General features: G+C 44.1%; 1 protein-coding gene across 4 annotated transcripts in view; it reads right to left on the reverse strand.

Moving 5' to 3' along the window:
* Positions 1-20,433, reverse strand: part of SLC37A1 (solute carrier family 37 member 1) — a 368,358-nt gene extending 347,925 nt beyond the window's left edge. For 3 of the 4 annotated variants that reach the window (XR_004539091.1, XR_004539089.1, XM_033940456.1), the window contains exon 1: positions 20,189-20,433. The gene's annotated coding sequence lies outside the window, so the exon portion shown is untranslated. The remainder of the gene's footprint in view (positions 1-20,188) is intronic. The other variant, XR_004539090.1, reaches the window with a different exon arrangement.
* Positions 20,434-22,256: the final 1,823 nt, after the last annotated feature.

Below are 22,256 nucleotides of genomic sequence, written 5' to 3' on the forward strand. Positions count from 1 at the left end.
GTTTTTGGTTATCAATTGCATGGCCACCCCGGTCATAATCAGAAGAAGTCTACTTTTATGTGTGTCGATTGGACTCTTAGATTTTAACAATGTCCCAAATAGAACCACGTCATAAGATAATGGTATAGAGACACCAAGTACCATATTAATTTTTCCCCATATTGATTTCCAAAAATTGAGTATCAATGGATAATAAAATAACAAATGATCCAGTGTCCCTACCCTTACTACCCTCAAGATGACAATGCCAGCATCTATTAGATTTTGAACTATCCAACTTTTGTAAACGAAACTGGGGTCCAAAAAATTTATATAATAAAAAGAACCAAGTTTGTCTCATAGATGCTGATGCTGTACATCTCATTCTCCAAGTCCAAATCCGTATCCATTGCATAGCAGAAATATGCTGCTTTATTTCTATACTCTATACTCCAAATATCAACTGCAATTGAATCAAATTACTGACCTATAGCCAATCTTCCCTTTCTTGCCAAAATAGAAAAGGTTGTCTTTAATCACTTAATCAACTTTATATTACATCCCAATCAGACAGGCTTTAGGTCAAACCATTCAACTGAACATTCCATGGTAGGTCTTACAACCAATATCACCTGGATCACCATAAATCTGTCCTTTTGGTTACACTTGACTTATCTGCTGCATCTGACACTATTGACCATCATTTACTCAAGAGATTGTCTTCTACTGGCATTTCCGACCAAGTATTAAATTGGTTTAAATCATATTTTCAAGATCGGTCAGCTAAAGTTATCTTTAACAATTCATTATCGAATAACTACAGAAACTCTTATGGTTTACCTCAAGGCTCAATTCTGTCTCCACTTTTATTTAACATCTTTCTGTCACCTCTTCTAACCTTCAGCCAGTCTATTGGATTCTCCTCTTTTGCCTATGCACATGACATCCAACTCTTGCACCCATTATATACAGCAGATTTCAATGAGATAACAAATATAAACAATAAATTAAAATAAATAAGTCAATGGCTTAAAGATAATATGTTGGCCTTGAACGTAACAAAATCTTCAGTAATGTTTTTTTTCCATGGAAAAATTATCTTAAATTTTCAATGCAAATACTCCTAGATAATTTCCCACTCCAAATAGTAACAACAACGAAAATACTGGGAGTGATACTAGATCAGGAACTTTCTTATCATGATCAGATTAGTTCAGTGGTTAAAAACTGTTTTTATCATCAAATATTTTTATTGAGCTCATCAAAGAAAGGGAAAGATACAACAGAACAAAGCAATAACAAGCTCACAATTTGGAAAAACTGAACCTCAACACAGCAACTCACCCCCTCCCCACCCCCATCCTCCCCACCACCACCCCCTACCCCCCAGTCCTCCTCCAGGTTTCAGAGCAGAATGTAGTGCTTAAGAGACAATAGAGACAGAGACTCTTACTAGGGCAAATAACACAGAGGGTACACACACACACAAAAAAAATCATACATCAACAGTTCAATAAGCGGCTTTTGAAACAAGCTATTTTTATAAAATAATTATACAATATTAAGAATACTTTCCCAAGTGGTGTATTTAAGAAATAATTTTTGTTGGATTACTGAGTTTTCATTCTATTATTTTGGGTTTTGTTTTTGTGAAAGCCTAACTTATGATGCCATTTCTAGAATCCAGGCCTGACTGTATATGAGGTTTTGTTGCCCTACATTTGTACTGCCTCTTCCATTATTGCCCCCGATTGTTCGAAACCTGCCTATTTTCAAAGTAAAATATTTCTATGGTTCAAAGCACATCAACCATGTGATCTGCTTTTATTTTAGAACTTAGTGACTGTAAGTATAAGGAACATAGACTTATTAGGCCTTCTGGAAATTTTTCAGTCCCAGCCCATGGCTAAAATAAATACATTATGTCAGATTTAAAGCACACAACAGGCAGCTGCCTACAATGACTCCAGAGGTTAGGTTTTACAATTGCATAATGAAACCATGTGTAAACTGAATAAAAGGGAGAGGATAGTGTGGATCCTTGTGGTCTTCTTCATGATAACGGGATTTAACCTGAAACATCTGTTCCTACAATAATGCATTTGTTGTGGGCGCTCAGATTAAAATGACCCAGACTATGCTATTAGGTGGATAAAAATCAATGGACCTCTTTCATCATATGGACATCAGTGCATTTACTGCGCTGGCCTGCACTATTCAAGTCCAAGGTTAAAATTTAAAAAAGGATTTTATTTAAATTGGATTTTTTTTTTAATTTAAATTGGATATTTTTTTTAATAAAATGCTTTTCCAAGGAAAAATCTAAATATACCATAAGATATATTATAGTCCAAACATGAAATAAGGATTATTTTTTAATTATGTAGAATGAGGCTGTATATTCATACAATGTTTACATTTTTTGGTAAATGAATTCAATTAATCCATTCATAATGTCACGGGCAATTTTTCTATCTAGAAGATATTATCACAGATGCTTGGTTTTGCATTTCTCAAAACTGTCTGCAGAGATAATATGCTTCTTCACAGCAAAAATCGTTATAAAATATACAGAACTGAAAAAAAGACCTTAGCCCCATTGTTCCTTTGCAAATTGATGTATACAGAATCAACCCCTTACTTCTGAAGTACTAAGTTTATATATGTGCACAAGGAGCTAACCCTCCCCCTTTTACATACTAACAGCATGGGCTGGCACAATAAATGCTCTAGTACCCATAGGAGCTGAATGGGCATCGGAGCATTTGCCACATGGCACTCAGCTGCACAAATTAGTAAAAGGAGGCCCAAGTGTGAGAAGGGAGGGTTAAGCAGTAGAAATTAAAGTGAAACCTTTTGAGCAAAATACTCCACAAGCCTTGGGATCTTTGTGTGTATAGTCTGAGGTTTATTATATTATTCTCTCCTTGGAGGAGAAAATCTGTAATGGTAGCAGGATGTAAAAAAGACCCAGTTTTGGAATATTTTAATGAAGTTTCTCTGCCTATGATTACGGCAGGCATGTGTGCAAAATGCCAAACACTGTAACAAAGAAATGCAAGGCCTGGCGGCCCAAATGCATAAACATCATGAGAAGTGCTTTGATGAAGATGACAAAAGGAACATGTTTGAACAAGCAGGATTTTCAGGTCAGTAAATGATTTGGATGTCATCATATTTCTTAAAGACTGCCTTGAGGAATTGTCACCAGGTTTTACTTTAGGTAAATCCTCTGTCTAAAAGTTAGCACGAATCCCGGCACTAAACATTATTCTATAAACAGCATCCAGCTCTGAGCAAAGTTCCCCTAACCTACCGTGCTACCTTTCTTCTTTCTTTCCTATAAATAATTGCAGTTTCACCCCTCTTTCCTTTTGTCTTGATTTGTCATGTATCCACTCAAAGTACTAATGGAATGTCATTGATTTTATAATTTTAAATGTATTGTGCACCGCTTAGACAGTTTTAAGACGGTATATCAAATTTTATCAAACTTAGAAACTTTATAGAATAGCACCTAGCATGAAATTTTATCACCACTGATTTTTCAGTGCCATTTATAGAATTGAACTTGTAATCCTACATTGCCTCAGGTGCACTGTTATGGGTAAATAAATATTCAGTTGGCAGCAATCAGCATTTTCTGGCCGCTGCTAGCATTGAATATCCAGGTTTGTGTAGCTAGCTATTCCTTAATTGGTTAAGTGATCAATATTCAGCACATAACTGCCTAAGTCAGGGGTGTCCAATGTCGGTCCTCGAGGGCTGCAATCCAGTCGGGTTTTCAGGATTTCTCCAATGAATATGCATGAGATCTATTAGCATACAATGAAAGCAGTGCATGCAAATAGATCTCATGCATATTCATTGGGGAAATCCTGAAAACCCGACTGGATTGCGGCCCTCGAGGACTGACATTGGACACCCCTGGCCTAAGTGAAACTCGACAAAGACAGGACTGCGGACAGAGAGGGGGAGGTCGGTCAGTTCCAGGGTGGGGGGCACCTAGTGTACAGAACCATGGTGTACTGTACAGAACCATGGTGAGACCTCATCTGGAGTACTGTGTGCAATTCTGGAGGCCACATTATCGTAAAGATATACTTCGAGCTGAGTCAGTCCAGCGAATGGCCACTAGGATGGTCTCCGGACTCAAGGGTCTCTCATACGAGGAAAGACTGGGCAAGTTGCAGCTCTACTTTCTGGAGGAGCGCAGGGAGAGGGGTGACATGATTGAGACATTTAAGTACGTCACAGGTCGTGTCGAGATGGAAAACGACATATTCTTTCCTTAGGGACCTTCAGTCACAAGAGGGCACCCGCTCAAACTCAGAGGAGGGAGATTTGGTAGTGACACCAGGAAGTACTTCTTTACAGAAAGGGTGTTGGATCACTGGAACAAACTACCGGTGCAGGTGATCAAGGCCACTAGCGTGCTCGACTTTAAGAATAAATGGGACATCCACGTGGGATCTCTACGTAGGTCGAGTAGCACTCTGACTTAATGGGGTGGGAGAGTAGAGTGGGCAGACTTGATGGGCTATAGCCCTTTTCTGCCGTCATCTTTCTATGTTTCTATGTTTCTATCCCTCCTGCCAAATTTTTTTTCCAGCATTAAGGGGGTGTGGAAGGGGAGGCAGTTTGTTGCAAGAGGAAGTGAGCATCCCTCCTGCCTCTCTTTATTTTTGTTCCGGGGGCCATCTAGGGGAGGGTGTGTCATCAGGGGGGAGGGGGCAGCTCTACTTTTTTTATGGGACAGTTATTTTGTGTGTGTAACACATGCACAACATCTGCGTCATTAAAAAAAAAAAAAAAAGCCCTCACTAGCCAAGTGGCAGGAGGCTGATTTTGGAGCTTCCCCTGCCGCTCAGCTGTTTAGGCATCCCCTGCCGTCTCTGTGTACATGTGAAGATCGGTTTCTAAATGATCGATTAGATGGGATTACAGCTGCCCTCTGCAAAACTCATTTGCATGAAAAGCCGAACATCGATCGCCGTTTAGAAATCGGCCCACAGCGACCCACAAGGTCCTAATGACCGTTTTTAGTGCATCTAGCTCTCCATAACTCTCCATATACAGCTCTGTGGTACTAGTTTGCTGGATTCCAGGGCCAGCTCAAAGGGTTATGGCACCCTGAGCCAATTCTGATGGTAGTGCTCATATCCCCAAACCTTAAGCAGGTGGGATGCAGAAGAGGGAAGATCCAGGGCTGGCTGAAAGCAGAATGCACAGCATGCTGTTGCTATCGGCAAGCAAGGTAATGTTTAGAGGGCCATGAGGGAAGGTGGAGAGAGAGAGGAGAGGGAGCAATGCCAGACTAGAAGAGAGAAGGGGAGAAAGCTTTGGACCAGATGAAGCACTGGCAGACTTTGGCATCCTGCATCTCCGGTGCCCTGGGCCAGAGCCTCACCTGATCCAATGGCTGAGCCAATCCTGTCAGTTAGTTGTCTATTGTTGCCAATATACCTGTAGAAGGAGTTGCAGGAGTCTGAAGATCTTCTGGGACTGCCGTTGATTTTGCAGCAGACAATGGCAGTATAGAATTTTAGTATGGAGGTGAATGTGGAAGCTGAAGGGAGAAATTTGCCTGGTGCAGAAGGTGGCAAAGAGGTAGGAATTTGGAGGAAGCTGCTGTGATGCTCCAGATTCTCTCAGAAGCCAACTCTCTTACTTACTTGCCTCACATAAAGGTTTGTTGTTCTTACAATTACTCGTTTAGTTTGGCCCACTGTATTTCTACTCCTTCCAGAAATTCCCATCCAGACAACAATTCCTTGACATAATTGCCATGCCGAAAAAAGTTAGTTTTTACACTAGATACAATTTGACTGGCAATTTCTGACTTGGTAAGTGAGTCACCTTTTGGAAACAGTCATCCCAAGTTAAAGATCTTGGAAACAGGGAGGTGCAGGTTGAAAATGATTAATCAAGGGATTAAGTCTGAAGTAGAAAATGACAGGGGGACAAATTTTTCCCCGTCCCCACAGCAACTCAATTTTCCCATCCCCATGAGTTTTATCGCTATCCTTATCCCTGCCTCATTCCTGTAAGATTTGACTTACTGCACAAGCCTCAAACACTTGTGATTTTAAAGTGTTTGAGGCTTGTGCAGATGAGGACAGAGCTTGCAGGAATGGGGCAGGGGAATACCTTGCTTCAGTATATAAGAGAAGAAAATGACTTAAGTCGCTTTAAAGGCAATCTGAAGAGTTTTCTTTTTAAAGACGCTTTTAATCTTTACCTATGCTCAAAGTTTATTTTAGTCCTTCCTTATTTTTACTTCCCCCTATTGTTCTTTCCATTCATTACTTCTCCTATCTATAATAATAAAACGCTAAGCGCGCATGCGCACTTGCACCGCGTGTTCCCTGATCCCTGATCTGTCAGGATGTGGCGGCAAGAGTACGCATGCGCGCCAGACAAGCCTCCCTGCTCTCCACCTCACACAATACGGCCCTACTGGCCGAAGTTTCTTTTTAACTTAAAAGACGCTGCAGTGGTCTTAAGTTCATTTTTTAGCTCAAGCCGCCGCGGCAGCTCCTCTCTTGAACAGCACCAGGCGGGGATCGAGAGAGGAGCTGCGGCGTCGGCTTTGAACTAAAAAATGAACTTTGAAAGCGGGCCGGGGACCGCAGCCAGCCGCCGATCGCCTCCATGAGCAGCCGGTGCAAGGTCCATGCCCGACCCCGCTGCACGGCCGAGCTGCTGCCGTTGCTGCTCCGCGCAACCCCGGCCTCGGCACTGGAGTATTGTCGGGGACCTGGTCCAGTAGTGGCCAGGTCCCGAAGATTAAAGGTAGGCCTCAGAGGGCCTGAAGAGCCCAAGGAGGTTGGGAATGGGTGCGGTTGTAGAACAAGTTTAAGGGCTCCCGGAAGGTACTGGGGAGAGGAGCAGGCTCACAGGCCCAGCCCAGTGGGAAGTAGGCAGTCGGGAGCTCCGGTGGGTGTTGGACCCGATGGGAGCGAGGCAGGGCAGCGACCGACGAAGATGGCTCCTGCTGTGGTAGAAGCCTTTGCAGTATTGATTAAGAGAGGACAAAGCAGAAGAGAGTGAAATGGACAGATGCTGCAGAGCAATGATCCTTTATAATAATCAAAAGTCACTCTGCTTCTTAAGGCAGCTTTCACTGTATCACATACAAGATTTTACTTTGTTTCCTGACAGTGCTTGGAGAAGAACTGCAGAGGGAATTAAATCACTGTAAAATGCTGGAAGGGCAGGAAACTAAGAAGGATTTCCCTATGGCTACGTGGGGAGCAGACAAGGGGTGGTGGTGGACAGCCGAGCAAAAAGAAAGACAGAAAGAAAGAAAAACAGAAATACAGAAACAGGCTAAGGAGAGAGAGAGAAAGAAATAAAGCCAGACACACACACATATATGCTAGCACCCGTTAATATAACAGGCTATAAGACTAGTATTCTAATAAAAACAATTGTATTTCTGCCCTTCTTATCTTATGTATATGTTAGTCTGTAAGTCTGTTAGTTAAACCCATTATATTTAATGACCAAATTGGTATATGCTTATACCTTTTTTAAATTTTAAACTTGAAAACTTGACAGGAAAAGAACATGCAGAGACAGGACAGGAAAATGAGTTCCCGTGGGGATGGGGAAAATTTTGTTCCCTTGTCATTCTCTAGTCTGATGTTGAAAAAATGGCACCTGGAGAACAAACAGTTGATCAAATTCAGCCAGCTCAAGTAGATATATAATAAATGACTGTTGTTAGAGACAAACTGGAGCTTCTAGAGGATATTCTAAGGTGACGTAAGGCGTGCTAATTTGTGGATGGTAAATCTTCCCTGCAATAATAAGGACTCTCTTAGAAATATGGTGAAACAACTGAAGTATTTCCAAACAGATTCCAAATATTGAAAGGGCATATTTTCTGCCAATATGATACATGGTTAAGTTCTGAAACTCATTGCCAGAGGATGTGGTAACAGCGGTTAATGTAGCTAGGTTTAAAAAAGGTTGACAAATTCCTAGAGGAAAGATCCATAGTCTATTGAGAGAGATATGGGAAAAGTCATTGCTTGCCCTGGGATCGGTAGCATGGAATGCTGCTACTATTTGGGTTTCTGCCAGGTACATGTGACCTGGATTGGCCACTGGTCTGATCCAGTATGGCTATTCTTATGTGCTTATATGCCAGTTGAGGAGATATCTCTCTATATATAACATTCCATGCTACTATTTAATCATTCCCCATGTCTCTCTTAATAGTAAATAAGGGCTGTACATTTAACACATTAATAATGCAATTAAGGCCTGGATTCTGTAAATGGCACCTACATCATGCCTACTGTTACCTAACAATTGCTTTAATCGTCATGGTATTAAAACCAATTAAAACTCATTAAAAAGTAGACGCCAGAACTGTGTCTACAGCATGGTGTCTAGTGGCGCCTAAGTAGGCATGGTTAGGGGCAGAGATGACCTTAGGTGCCACTATGCATGATTCTCTGTAAAACACAGGTTCTGAACATGTAGGCCTTTCAAACCGTCGCCTACATTACTGGCACCTAAGTTTTTCTTAGGCTCCATCCAGTAGCCATGATTCTGTTAACGATGCCTAAGTATGAGTGACACATGGCCAACACCATTTTTGTAAGCAATGGCCAATTTAGGTACCATTTACAGAATCCAAGCCTAAATGTTCGAGCAGTAACAATTTTAACGCACATTCACATTCCACAGTCCTAGTATCTTCTCCTCCTCCCTGTGGTCCAGTATTTCCCTCCATTCACTGCTGACAGAGCACTGCCATCTGGCAAGCCAGCTCCAGAGTCTCTCCCTCTCTCTCACTATAATAATAATAATAATAATAATTTTATTCTTATATACCGCATAGTAGTCCCAGCTACACAGGAACAGCAAGTCTCTCACTGGGAGTAGGCCCTTGAGGAGGAGGAGACAATGGCTCCCTTGGGTTGCTGAGTTCAGGCGGAACCTTCTACCCTTTTGCAGCCCTGTGGTGCTAGCTCACCAGTTACCAGGACTGGCAGAAAGGTGCACCAAGTCAACTTTGATGGTGGTGCCCCCACTTCTGCCCCCAATGCTTAAGCAAGGATGCAGAAGAGGGATTACCCAGGACTTCCCAAAAACAGCATGAACAGCACCCTGGAGTTTTTCAGCTGGGGGCTGCTTTCCATCTTAAGAGACTCCCCTGTAAATGTAAAGCCTTTAAATATGTATTGTGGGATCCTACCCACCTCTCTACTTTATTGGGAACAAAACGGGAGTGGTAAATAGGGTTATATATATTAATTTTCTCTCCTTTCCAGCTTGCAATATAGTAACATAGAAACATGATGGCAGATAAAGGCCAAATAGCCCATCCAATCTGTCCATCCACAGTAACTATTATCTCTTCCACTCTCTCTAAGAGATCCCATGTGACTATCCCAGGCTTTCTTGAAATCAGACACAGTCTGTCTCCACCACCTCTACTGGGTTACTGTTCACACATCTACCATCCTTTCTGTAAAAAAGTATTTCCGAGCCTATCATCTCTTAACTTCATCCTATGCCCTTTCATTCTAGAGCTTCCTTTCAATTGAAAGAGACTCGACTCATGTACATTTACATCACGAAGGTATTTAAACTCCTCTATCATATCTCCCCTCTCCCGCCTTTCCTGCAAAGTATACAGATTAAGATCTTTAAGTCTGTCCCCATACACCTTATGACGAAGATGGTGGGAGGCCGCATTGCTGATCAGGGGGGCCTGCGTTGCCGATCGGGGGGACCCGCATTGCCGATCAATGCTGGAGAGGCCCATTGCCATTTGGAAAAAAACAATGTTGATGCCCTCCTTCATCGGACCCCCTGACCATTTTGGGCCCTATGCGCGTGCCTACTGGGCCTATTGGTTAATCCGGCCCTGAGCAGGAGTCAGGGAGAAGGAGAGAGAGACAGAAAGACAGAAAAAAGAAAGCAAGGGTCAGGGAGAGAGAGGGAGAGAGAAAGAAAAAAAAAGAAATAAAACAGGGGTCATGAAGAGAGAGAGAGTGAAAGAAAGAGACAGAAAGAAAGAAAGCCGGGGTCAGGGAGAGAGAGAAAGCAAGCAAGCCGGGGTCAGGGAGAGAGAGAGAGAGAGAGAAAAGGAGACAGAAAGAAAGAAAGCTGGGGTCAGGGACAGAGAGAGAGACAGAAAGAAAGAAAGCCGGGGTCAGGGAGAGAGGGGGGGAGAGAGAGAGAGAGAGAGAGAGAAAGAGACAAAGAAAGAAAGCAGGGATCAGGGAGAGAGAGAGAGGGAGAGAGAGAGAAAGAGACAGAAAGAAAGAAAGCCGGGGTCAGGGAGAGATAGAGAGAGAGAGAAAGGCAGAAAGAAAGAAAGCCGGGGTCAGGGAGAGATAGAGAGAGAGAGAGAAAGAGACAGAAAGAAAAAAGCTAGGGTCAGGGAGAGAGAGAAAGAGACAGAAAGAAAGCCGGGGTCAGAGAGAGAGAGAGAGAAAGAGAAAGAAACAGAAAGAAAGAAAGCCGGGGTCAGAGAGAGAGAGAAAGAGACAGAAAGAAAGAAAGCCTGGGTCAGAGAGAGAGAGAAAGAAACAGAAAGAAAGCAAGCCGGGGTCAGAAAGAGAGAGAAAGAGACAGAAAGAAAGAAAGCCTGGGTCAGAAAGAGAGAGAGAGAGAGACAGAAAGAAAGAAAGCCGGGGTCAAAGAGAGAGAGAAAGAGACAGAAAGAAAGAAAGCCTGGTTCAGAAAGAGAGAGAGAGAGAGACAGAAAGAAAGAAAGCCGGGGTCAAAGAGAGAGAGAAAGAGACAGAAAGAAAGAAAGCCTGGTTCAGAGAGAGAGAGAGAGAGAGACAGAAAGAAAGAAAGCCGGGGTCAGAGAGAGACAGAAAGAAAGAAAGTCGGGGTCAGGGAGAGAGAGAGAAAGAGACAGAAAGAAAGAAAGCCGGGGTCAGGGAGAGATAGAGAGAAAGAGACAGAAAGAAAGAAAGCTGGGGTCAGGGAGAGAGAGACAGAAAGAGAAAGAGACAGAAAGAAAGCAAGCCGGGGTCAGAGAGAGAGAGAGAGAGAGAAAGAGACAGAAAGAAAGAAAGCCTGGGTCAGAGAGAGAGAGACAGACAGAAAGAAAGAAAGAAAGAAAGCCGGGGTCAGAGAGAGACAGAAAGAAAGAAAGCCAGGGTCAGGAAGAGAGAGAGAGAGAGAAAGATAAAGAAAGAGAGAGAGAGAGAAAGATACAGAAGGAAAGAAAGCCGGGGTCAGAGAGAGAGAGAGAGACAGAAAAAGAGACAGAAAGAAAGCCAGGGTCAGAGAGAGAGATAGAGAGAGAGAGAGAGAGAAAGAGACATAGAGAGCAGAGGTCAGGGAGAGAGAAAGCAGGGGTCAGGGAGACAGACAGAGAGAGAGAGACAGAAAGAAAGCAAGCAGGATACTGGGAGGGAGAGAGAGAGAGAGAGAGAGAGAGGGGAGGAGAGAGAGGGAGAGAGAGAAAGAAAGAAAGCAGGATACTGGGAGAGAGAGAGAGAGAGAGTGAGAGAGAGACAGAAAGAAAGCAGGATACTGGGAGGGAGAGAGAGGTGGAGAGAGAGAGAGAGTGAAAGATAGAGACAGAAAGAAAGAGAGCCTGGGTCAGAGAGAAAAGAGAGAGAGAGACAGAAAGAAAGCCGGGGTCCGAGAGAGACAGAAAGAAAAAGAGACAGAAAGAAAGAAAGCCGGGGTCAGGGAGAGAGAGAGAGAGAGAGAAAGGGGAAAGAGAGAAAGAAAGAAAGCCGGGGTCAGGAAGAGAGAGAGAGAGAGAGAAAGATACAGAAAGAAAGAGAGAGAGAGAGAGAGAAAGATACAGAAAGAAAGAAAGCCGGGGTCAGAGAGAGGCAGAAAGAAAAAGAGACAGAAAGAAAGAAAGCCGGGGTCAGGGAGAGAGAGAGAGAAAGGGGAGAGAGAGAAAGAAAGAAAGCCAGGGTCAGGAAGAGAGAGAGTGAGAGAAAGATACAGAAAGAAAGATAGAGAGAGAGAGAGAAAGATACAGAAAGAAAGAAAGCCGGGGTCAGAGAGAGAGAGACACACACAGAAAAAGAGACAGAAAGAAAGCCAGGGTCAGAGAGAGAGAGAGAGAGAGACAGAAAAAGAGACAGAACGAAAGCTGGGGTCAGAGAAAGAGAAAGAGACATAGAGAGCAGAGGTCAGGGAGGGAGAAAGCAGGGGTCAGGGAGACAGACAGAGAGATAGACAGAAAGAAAGCAAGCAGGATACTGGGAGGAAGAGAGAAAGGGGGAGAGAGGGAGAGAGAGAAAGAAAGAAAGAAAGCAGGATACTGGAAGGGAGAGAGAGAGAGGGAGGGATAGAATGAGAGAGAGACAGAAAGAAAGCAGGATACTGGGAGGGAGAAAGAGAGGGAGAGAGAGAGTGAAAGAAAGAGACAGAAAGAAGGGGTCAGAGAGAGAGAGTGAGAGAGTGAAAGAAAGAGACAGAAAGAAGGGGGGGAGAGAGAGAGAGAGAGAGAAAATGTCTGGTTCAGGGGGAGAGAAAGAGAGAGGGAGAAAGACGGAAAGAAAGCAAACCGGGGTCAGGGAGAGAGAGAGGGGGGAAAAGAGGGAGAGAGAAAGAAAGAAAGAGAGAAAGCCAGGGTCAGAGAGAGAGAGAGAGGGGGGTCAGGGAGTGGGAGAGAGAGAGAGAGGGGGAGAGAGAGAAGGAGAGGGAGAAAGAGGGGAAGAGAGAGAGAGAGGGAGAGAGAGAGAGAAAGAAAGCAGGGGTCAGGGAGAGAGAGTGAAAGAGAGAGAAAGAGACAGAAAGAAAGAAAGCAGGGGTCAGGAAAAGAGAGAGAGAAAGACAGAAAAAAAAAGCAGGGGTCAGGGAGAGAGAGAGAGAGAGAGAAAGAGACAAAAAGAAAGAAAGAAGGGGTCAGAGAGAGAGAGAGAGAAAGAGACAGAAAGAAAGCCGAAGTCAGGGACAGAGAGAGAGAGAAAGAAAGAGACAGAAAGAAAGCCGGGATCAGAGAGAGAGAGAGAGAGAGAAAGAGACAGAAAGAAAGAAGGCCGGGGTCAGGGAGAGGGGGGGAGAGAGAGAGAGTAAGAGACAAAGAAAGAAAGCAGGGATCAGGGAGAGAGAGAGAGGGAGAGAGACAGAAAGAAAGAAAGCCAGGGTCAGGGAGAGAGAGAGAGAAAGAGACAGAAAGAAAAAAAGCCGGGGTCAGGGAGAAATAGAGAGAGAGAAAGAGACAGAAAGAAAGAAAGAAAGCTGGGGTCAGGGAGAGAGAGAGAGAGAAAGAAAGAAAGCCTGGGTCAGAGAGAGAGAGACAGACAGAAAGAAAGAAAGAAAGCCGGGGTCAGAGAGAGACAGAAAGAAAAAAAGCCGGGGTGAGGGAGAGAGAGAAAGAAAGAAAGCCGGGGTCAGGAAGAGAGAGAGAGAGAGAGAGAGAGGGAGAAAGATACAGAAAGAAAGAGAGAGAGAGAAAGATACAGAAAGAAAGAACGCCGGGGTCAGAGAGAGAGAGACAGAAAAAGAGACAGAAAGAAAGCCAGGGTCAGAGAGAGAGAGAGGGGGGTCAGGGAGTGGGAGAGAGAGAGGGGAGAGAGAAGGAGAGGGAGAAAGAGGGGGAGGGGGAGAGAGAGAGAGAGAAAGAAAGCAGGGGTCAGGGAGAGAGGGCGAAAGAGACAGAAAGAGACAGAAAGAAAGAAAGCAGGGGTCAGGGAGAGAGGGCGAAAGAGACAGAAAGAAAGAAAGCAGGGGTCAGGGAAAGAGAGAGAGAAAGACAGAAAGAAAGAAAGCAGGGGTCAGGGAGAGAGAGAGAGAGAAAGAGACAAAAATAAAGAAAGAAGGGGTCAGAGAGAGAGAGAAAGAGACAGAAAGAAAGAAAGCAGGGGTCAAGGTGAGATAGAGAGGGGGGAAACGAGAGAGAAAGAGACAGAAAGAAAGCCGGGGTCAGGGACAGAGAGAGAGAAAAAAGAGACAGAAAGAAAGAAATCCGGGATCAGAGAGAGAGAGAGAGAGACAGACAGACAGAAAGAAAGAAAGCTGGGGAAAGGGAGAGTAAGAGAAAGAGAGAGAAAGAGGGAGAGACAGAAAGAAAGAAAGCAGGGGTCAGGGAGCGAGAGAGAGAGAGAGAGAGAGAGAAAGAGAGAGATAAAAAAAGGAGGGGTCAGGCAGAGAGAGAGAGAAAGAGACAGAAAGAAAGAAGGGGGCAGAGAGAGAAAGAAAGGAAGAGACAGAAAGAAGGGGTCAGGGAGAGATAGAAAGAGACAGAAAGAAAGAAGGGTCAGGGAGACAGAGAGAGAAAGAAAGAAAGGTGAGGTAGCAGGAAGAGGAAGAAAATGTTGGGGGAGGGAATGAGTATGTCGGGTGGCAGGGGGCAGGCAGAGAGAGAGAAGAAAGAAAGGGGAGGGGGCAGGAAGAGAGGAAGAAAAAGTTGGAGCAAGGAATGAATATGTCGGGTGGCAGGGGGCAGGCAGAGAGAGAGACAGATAGAAAGAAAAGGGAGAGGGCAGGAAGAGAGGAAGAAAAAGTTGGGGGAGGGAATGGAATATGTCTTGTGGGAGGGGGCAGGGAAGGAGAGAGAGAGGAAGAAAAAGCTGGACAGAGAGAGATGTTGGTTGGGGAATGGAATGAGGTCTGGAGGAGAGGAAACATGAAGGAGGAAGAAATATTGGATGCACAGTCAGATGGAAGTGCAACCAGAGACTCATGAAATCATCAGGCAACAAAGGTAAGAGAAATCATTTTATTTTCAATTTAGTGATCAAAATGTGTCCATTTTGAGAATTTATATCTGCTGTCTATATTTTGCACTATGTCCCCATTTTAATAAACCGCAATAGCTGTTTTTAGTGCAGGGAGCCTATGAGCGTCGGGAGCGGTGCAGGACATTTAGCTCCCTGAACTAAAAACCACTATCGCGGTATAGTAAAAGGGGAGGGGGTATATTTGTCTATTTTTGTATAGTGTTACTGAGGTGACACTGCATATTTTAAAGTCATCTGCCTTGATCTCTTTGAAAAAAACCCCAAATATAAATTACTAGTGTTTAAGCCCGTTAGATGACCGCCTCTCCTGCTTTTGAACCTGGGCAGGGGCAGAGGCAGAGCCGGGGCGGGAGGGAGGGAGTGACGGTGGGAGAGCAATTTCAAAGCCTCGGCAGCGGCGGCTCCTTGACCAATCCGCGCTTACAATGTCCCCACAATCGCGGTCTGGCTGGCTCCCCCACCAAAGCCCTTCGCAGCGGCAGCCCCTCCCGCATCCGTCCCTGCGTCCCAAGCCTCTCCGAAGGCCGGCTCCCACGAAAATGGTACCCTTCTGTCCAAAGCCGCGGCAGCAGCCTCCCTCAAGACACATTTCAAATCTGACATATTGTAATCACAAAACAGAAAATAAAATTATTTTTCTTACCTTTTGTTGTCTGGTCATTATTCATATCATGTAGGGGTCCCAAGCTATGGTTGGCTTTTGATAACTCGCTTGCCAGGGCCCCTTCTTTCTTCTTCCCTCCCTCCATCCCGGCAGCTGAAGACAGGCACCTCCCCCCAGTGGTCTGAGACAGGAGGGAGCAGTTAGGAGAGGGTCTGAGGGCAAAGAGGGGCTCAACAGCGTACAACCACCTTTCCTTCCCTCCCTCCATCAGGTGCAGTGAATCCACCAATGTTAAAAGGAGCCACGTCGAAATCGGAGGCCTGCCACTGACGTAGCACGTTCCCCTCTGCCTTGGTCCCGCCCCTTCTCTGACATATGGGACCGTGGCAGAGGGAACGTGTTACGGTGGCAGCAAGGCTCCAATTTCAAAGCAGCTCCTTTTAACATAGGCGGAGCTGAACTGTACCTGATGGAGGAAGGGAAGGAACGGTGGGGCAAATTTCGGCAACGGCAGGAATTGTTTGGCGGGCCAAGCACCGTGAAACTTTGTTTCTTTAGGCAGCCCTGGTTGTTTACTTGGATTCAATGTCAGCATTAGGGTTCGCCGGCCGCCAGCCGTGAGAGCCGGGTGAGGAAGTCCACCGCAGCCTCGCGGCTAGGTAGGGGGCTCAAGCCCCCGCCGCAGCTCCTCTCTCGATCCTGGTGCGGTTCGAGAGAGGAGTCGTGGCGGCGGCTTGAGCATAAGCGTGATTGTTGTCCCCCTACCTAGCCGCGAGGCTGCGGCGGCCTTCCTCACCCAGCTCTCACGGCTGGCGGCCGGCGAACCCTAATGCTGACATTGAATCCAAGTAAACAACCGGGGCTGCCTAAAGAAACATGGTAATCATATTCTGTCCTGAAAGCCCCCGCCGCAGCTCCTCTCTCGATCCTGCTGCAGTTCGAGAGAGGAGCCGTGGTGGCAGCTTGAGCATAGTGCACAGTGAGAGCCAGGGGCGCGCATGCGCACTCGTTTTTCCGCGACGGATCAGGGAACACGACTTTTGAGTGCGCATGCGCGGCCTAGCATTTTATTATATTAGATAATTAACATTTTCTTTGCGTACAATGTGCTTTGTGTGTTTTTTTTTTATTTTATTGTTGGTAGATCATTTTGACTTTGTCATTTTAAAAGTAGCTCGCAAGCCAAAAAAGTGTAGGCACCCCTGCCCTAAACTGTACCGTTCCCTCGGGTTATTGCAGCTCAAATGCATGATCTTGCATTTCTTAGCATTAAATTTTAGCCTATTCTTCAAGCTTCACCAGGTCTTTCTTCATGTTATTTACACCATCCAGGGTGTCTACTCTATTGCAGATTTTGGTATCATCCGCAAAAATGCAAATCTTACCCGACAGCCCTGCAGCAATATCGTTTATAAAAATGTTAAAAAGAATAGGCCCAAGAACAGAACCTTGAGGCACACCACTGGAAACATCCCTCAACCAGTTTTTGACCCATCCTGTCACTTTAGGACCCATTCCGAGAGCACTCAGTTTATTTATTAAACATCTATGTGGAACACTGACAAAGGCTTCCACTCCCTCTATCCAATTCTCTTATCAACCTCAAAATTCTCAGGTCACCCAGTCAAAGAAACTGATCAGATTTGTCTGACAAAACTTACCTCTAGTGAATACATGTTGCGTCTAGTCCTGTAATCCACAGGATTCCAGAAACTTCACCATTCTCTGTTTTTAAAAGCGTTTCCATTAATTTCCTTACCACAGAAGTCAGACTTACTGACCTGTAATTCCCTACTTCTTCCTTACTTTTACTTTTGTGGAGAGGGACCACATCCGCCCTTCTCCAGTCCTCCGGTATCACTCCCAAATCTAAAGACTCATTGAAAATGTCAGTCAGCAGAGCAGAGCCACCAGAATGTCCCTAAGTTCCTTCAACATCCAGCCCCTTCGCTTTGTCTACTTTCATTTTAGAAGCTCCTCACAAACACAACCTGCTGAAAATCAATCAGGGTCTACCACTTCTCCATCCCTATTCATGTTTGTCTTCTGTGGTCCCGCTCCCAGCGCTTCAGCCTTGAACACAGAACAGAAATATTTGTTAAGCAATTCAGCTTTTTCTTTATCAGCTTCTACATATTTCTCCCTTTCACCTTTGAGTCTCACAATGCCACTTTTGCACTTCTTCCTATCACTAATATATCTAAAAAAATATCTTCTCTCCCCATTTTACCATGTCAGCTATTTTTTCTTCCATTTGCATCTTTGCTTTTCTGACTACACTACCAGCCTCTCTTAACTTTTCCAGATATTTTTGCCTGTCTCTCTTTCTGCGATCTTTTGTAGTTTATGAAAGCTAACCTCTTATTCCTTACCTTCTCAGCTACTACTTTTGAGAACCAAAGCAGCCTTCTTTTCTTCTTACTTTTACTCACTTCCCTCACAAAAAGGTTTGTCACTCTTACAATTACTCCTTTCAGTTTAGCCCACTGCATTTCTCCTTCCAGACGTTCCCATCCAGACAACAATTCCTTGATGTAATCTCTCATCCGAACAAAATTAGTTTTTTTTTAAAGTCTAGAACCTTTGCTTTTGAATGAGACCTCTCTTTACCCATCTTAATATTAAACCATACCATGCAGTGATCCCTGGATGCCAGATGATCACCCACTATAACATCAGAAATACTTTCCCTGTTTATAAGCACTAAGGGCTAGATTCACTAAACTCACCTATCACCTATCATGTGGGCGATCGGTGGCCGAATTTTCCCAGGTGACCGATTTACAATGCGTCCTCATGCAAATTGCAACGATTGGAGGCATGCCTCACAGCAACCCCATGGATTGCTGCAGGGCGATCCAGACGCATGCGCAGGCCATCTTCTTTGCCTGTACATGTAGTCCACACATGCGTTAGCTCTCCACACAACAAACGAGGTCAAAACAAGGGGTGGGGGTGGGAGGCTAGAACAGAACACGCTTTGCTAACAGAACAGAACACACTGCAGCCAAATTAGAAAATGCTTTTAATCCGTGGGTTAAACCCACGGGTTAAACCCATGGGCTCGAAAGGCAGCAGAGAGGCAGGGTACCTTTGCACAAAGGACATGTTTTATATCAGGGCTGGGATTTCAGGGCAGCAGAGAGCAGGACAGTCAGAAAGGACATGAGCGACTGGTCCTCGGTAGTCGCTTCTTTTTTGATCGGCCAGCCCAGTCAGTGTTCCTTTTTCTCTTTAGTTAACCACTGCCTTCCTACTTTGCATGCCATTTCCCCTCACTTGCGTGGATTGGATTGGGTGCGGAGCAGATCAGGAGGAAGGTTAGTGAATCAGATAGGGGTCGCAAAGTGGTCACAAACTGGTTGGGACACGATCGATAAGCTTAGTGAATCTAGACCTAAGTCCAGTATGACCCCTTCCCATGTGGGGTCCATTACCAACTGCTGGAACAGTTCTCCTTGTAGAGAATCCAGAATCTCCCTATTTCTAGAAGACCCTGCAATAGGGATACCCAAATCAATATCTTGCATATTAAAATCACCTAGTAGTAAAATTTCCCCTTTTTTAGATATATTCTGAATGTCTACTATTAAATCTGTGTCTACTTCTTCCATCTGTGAAGGAGACCTGCATATCACACCAATGTAAATATATTCACCATTCCCTCTTTCCAAATTAATCCACAGTGCCTCTTCCTTGCCCTGCAGATCCAGCAATTGTGTGGCTTTAATAAGATCTTTAATATACAAGGCTACTCCCCCTCCTTTTCTTCCCATCCTGTCTTTCCTGAACAGATTATAGCCCGGTATATCTTATTTTTCTTTTTTTTTCTTCAATGATTGGATCTTCTCTTAAATTAGAATTTGTTTTGGTTTTTGTTTTCTGGTTGAATTTGTTTAATAGTATATTCCCTTTTGAGCTTCTGTCGTTTTATATTTCCATTATTTTGTTTGACTTTGTTGTGCAAGTATATTGCTTGATTATTATTGATAAGAAAAAAAAAAGGTTAACAAAATCACAATTATGAGAAATTGTAAGAAGACCTTAGGAGACTGGGCATTCAAATGACAGATAAAATTTAATGTGAGCAAATGCAAAGTGATGCATGTAGAGAAGAGCAACACAAACCGAAGCTACACAATGCAGCGTTCCCTGTTAGAGGTCACCACCCAGGAAAGGGATCTAGGGAAAAAAAGATTATGATGTAATTTTCACCTGCACAGATGTATTTTCTTGGGTTTGGTTTTTTTTTTAAGGAGGCTTGCTCAGGTTGGCAACTGTGGCATCAATATAACTGTGCACCAGAAGCAATGGGTGCACCCAAGCAAAACCCATAGGCCAGTACCTGGTGTGATGCCTCCCTCACCCCCTCTTTGGTCTTCCGTTGGCCTTGATGATCCCTTTTGTTGAGGAGCATTGCTACACATCAACAGATATCACCAAAGTTCCTGTACTTAAAATCCTATTACATTGGTCCCCCAAAATTAACCAACTTGAAGAAAGTCTCCTTTTCTACATGAACAATCCAGCTGCTAGAACTCTATTCCTTTCCAATGAGAAGTTGCTGTATATTCTTTGCCAAGCTATCTATGTGCACTACACAGTAGCAGGATTGAAAACCTAATAGAAACCTTCTACCTCGGTGACCCGGTAAATAGGCTGCACAATCCAGCAAGGATGGGCCTGTAACCAGGGTGTTACCTACAATATGTCCCAGGAGAGGGGACATGGAGATTACAGGTGCCTCACATAAGGAAAGAGAGAAGATGAGATCAGTACTTTCAGAGTCTCATAAGGGGGTGGTGAGCAGGTATTGATAGCTGCAGAAGTCCCATGGTATATAATGCAAGAAGGAGAAGAAAACAAAATCCACATGTATCTATGGGTCAAGGATAGAAAGAGAGATCGGTACCTACTACTGCAGTATCCTGGTGTTGGGTTGTAGTTGCTCCGCTTTCTATTTTCTCAAATGTACCTTGCCTGAACTGTTCTGGCGATTCTCACTTTTAAATATATCTTGGTCCAGTACTGGTATCTATTCTTTGAGCCGGTATCTTGGCGCTGGAACCAGTGTAAACAGTTTCTTTCCTGCTTCCTCATGCCAATAAGTCTCGGTCTAGGATATTGACACTGGCACTCCTTTCGTTTTCTGTTGAATACTTCCTGCTGCTCAACATTTCTATTTCATCACCTTACACCTCCACCCTCACCCGGAAAAAAAAAAAAAAAAAGCCGTGTCCAAGCTGAAGTCACGCCTACAGAGCGTATAACTCTAGCCCTGGCTGGTACGTTGCTTTGCTTGCCCTCTGAACTATTATCGGGACCTGCATATCTGATAAAATACATTTCCCCCTTGAAATCTTTTTATACGGCTATACTTTTCTGCCTATCTGTTGTTTCGTTAACCAATGTGAGTGGGACGGTCCTTCCTGAAGTGCACATCAATTATGTTCATTATTAACAGAGTATTAGAAAGGAAAGCCCTGTGATGAAACGCCAGGAGCTGTTGCTAACTTTGTAGTGCCCCTGGCTTTTCAATCCACCTTCACCCTTGCTTGCTTCTTAGCTTCCCAGGTTGAAATTTTAGCCACAGCAAAAACAAACAAAAAAAAACCCCACACCTGTACTGTCAGTGGGAGAAGAAGGAAACTGGGAAATATTAGGCAGGCCTGGGAGAAGGCTATAAGGCAGTGGTGGGCAATTTGTTTTCCCAAAGGGCCACATAGAAACTGGGACTGTTATGGATGGCCTGACCAGTAGGCTGAACTTTGTTCTGCTCCACATTAATTGTATCTCTTTATAAAAAGTAGCAAATTGTATGGTTTTGATTAGCAGCTACTGGTAGATGTTATAATTAGACTATGAAAATGTGACACAGGCATAGTAAAAACAGGAACAGTTGTATTGCATTTATGATATAGAATTATTATGTTTGATTCTTAATTTGCCATTGATCTCATGTGGACTGGTCAGTGACAATCGAAGTGCCAGATGTGGCCCAGGAGTCATACAATGTCCCGGTCTGTTATAAGGAATTAACATGGTCTGTCAGTGACATTACAAATATCTCTGTTTCTACAAATCACATGGCGATAACTTCCAGTGGATAGGATAGTTCTTTCCTTCTGTAGTTCTTCCTAAGCTTTGTAACCAGTTTAAGTTTAGTAGTCTGTTTCAAAAAATAAATGTGCATCTTGCCCAAGGTCTGGTTGATGTCCGGGAAGGAGAATCAGCAAAGTGTGGTCTGCTACAGGGTGTATTCAAGGTTCCATCTTCAATGACTGCAGGAAGTGGTAGTGGAGAAGGGAGGGGAGGAGGAGGATGCACATTTTGCAAAGTTGACATATTACAAATTAACAAAGTCAGAAAAAATTACTTTTCTTCCACCTTTGTTGTCTGAGCATTAGTGCTGCCTGATTCAAGAAAAAAAATTTTGATTTGATTCAGCCTATTGAATCGATTTTTTTGATTCAATTCTATTCAATTTTCCTGTCCAATTGGTGTTTTGTTTTTTCAAACATCCTGGTGGGTTTATTTTATAGCCTCTTCACCCCTTTTTTAGCTTCTTCACTCCTTTTGCCCTCTCCTACCCACACTTGTCCTGTGGTATAAACAAAATAAACAAAAAAAAATACTTTTCCTCTCTCTGTTAAATCCTAGCTCACGTTTGCGGTCTAACACCAGCTCTGGAAAGGTACACATTTCAAATATTTTTCCTATCTTTTGTTGTCTGGTCATTTTTCAAATCATGTTGGTCCCAGGCTCTGGTTATCTTCTAATCAGGCTCTCTTTTTTTCTTCTTTCTCTGTGCTAACCATCCATCTTCCATCTCTGTCCTCCCCTTCTGTTTCATTCTAGCATCTTTCCTTTTTTTCATCTCCATCCCCCTGTTGCTGCAGCGATGGACCCCACCATCCACAGATCCACCATCTCTCCTTTTCTTAACTACCCTTTCATCCAGCATCTCTCTTCTGTGTCCC

Source organism: Geotrypetes seraphini, chromosome 4, assembly GCF_902459505.1.
Source record: "Geotrypetes seraphini chromosome 4, aGeoSer1.1, whole genome shotgun sequence".
NCBI classification, from domain to species: Eukaryota; Metazoa; Chordata; class Amphibia; order Gymnophiona; family Dermophiidae; genus Geotrypetes; species Geotrypetes seraphini.